The sequence below is a fragment of the Hipposideros armiger genome, unplaced genomic scaffold (genome assembly GCF_001890085.2).
Source record: "Hipposideros armiger isolate ML-2016 unplaced genomic scaffold, ASM189008v1 scaffold_19, whole genome shotgun sequence".
NCBI classification, from domain to species: Eukaryota; Metazoa; Chordata; class Mammalia; order Chiroptera; family Hipposideridae; genus Hipposideros; species Hipposideros armiger.
The window spans coordinates 1,313,409-1,314,275 of record NW_017731369.1 but is presented as its reverse complement, the minus strand read 5'-3'; the positions used below and the strand labels follow the sequence as shown (position 1 = coordinate 1,314,275).

The 867-nt window shown below is 61.8% G+C and overlaps 1 protein-coding gene and 1 long non-coding RNA gene across 2 annotated transcripts in view; one reads left to right on the top strand and one right to left on the bottom strand.

Moving 5' to 3' along the window:
- DYNLRB2 (dynein light chain roadblock-type 2) overlaps positions 1–391 on the bottom strand; it is a 12,557-nt gene extending 12,166 nt beyond the window's left edge. Inside the window, exon 1 of the mRNA XM_019634677.1 lies at positions 303–391. The gene's annotated coding sequence lies outside the window, so the exon portion shown is untranslated. The remainder of the gene's footprint in view (positions 1–302) is intronic.
- A 156-nt stretch (positions 392–547) lies between these two features.
- LOC109378531 (uncharacterized) overlaps positions 548–867 on the top strand; it is a 60,575-nt gene continuing 60,255 nt past the window's right edge. The window contains exon 1 of the long non-coding RNA XR_002123007.1: positions 548–648. This is a non-coding gene — a long non-coding RNA (uncharacterized LOC109378531). The remainder of the gene's footprint in view (positions 649–867) is intronic.

The window sequence follows — 867 nt, the reverse complement described above, 5'->3', positions numbered from 1 at the left end:
CCTCCCCCACAGGATCTTTCATCCCCTCAATCTCTCTTCTCTTTCTCCATATCTTCCTTCCCCAAGTACCACCCCCTAGATGGCTTCCCCATCTAGACATCGTCCCCGCTTCTACTGTAGCCCTTTCGTCCCTCCAGGGTCTCCCTGCCGCCCCTCCAAGCAGCTTTTGGAGCCCACAGCCTTCGCTGCGGCTCCGGCACCGATGGGGCCTGGATAGAACTCGGGAACCGGGCAGCAAAGACCCACGCCGATCGATCAGCGCCCTTGGAGCAGCGGTCCGCGGACGGACACCCCAAATTTACCATCACGCAGGCTGCGAGACTCTGGGCTCAGTCCGTCGCCACAGCTGCCTGCCTGGGATGTCAACAACGCTTCCAGCCGTTGCTAGGAGACGGGGGGGGGGGAAGGACCTTCCGGAAGCGTCAGTTGCCTGCGCCTGCGTGCGCAAGGGTCGGGCAGCACCCAGGACGGCTTTTCCGCCCTGAGCTGGGCTGGCGCCTCCCGGCCGCCGTAGGAGGAGGTTGGGGCGCGTGGCACCCAGCGCACACCTGGGTTTCGCCCAGGCCCCGGGGCGATGGGGCCGAGGAGCGGAGAGGTGCCTAGGCCGCGCTCTGGGTCACTCGTTCGCCCATTCATTCATTCCTTGAGGTACGCATCCATGTAACAGTCACTTCCTCATTCAAGACCACCTGCCACGTGCCAGGCACTCCTCTGGGCCCAGGGGACATTCTAGCTGGGGAGACAGACAAAATGCAACAAAAGAAGCAAAAGTCTCCATGTGTAAGTGCAACAAAAGCAGCAGTACTCACCAAGTGTGATACCTGCCCTGGAGCAGATACACAGGGAATGGGTCCTCTGACTCCGGGG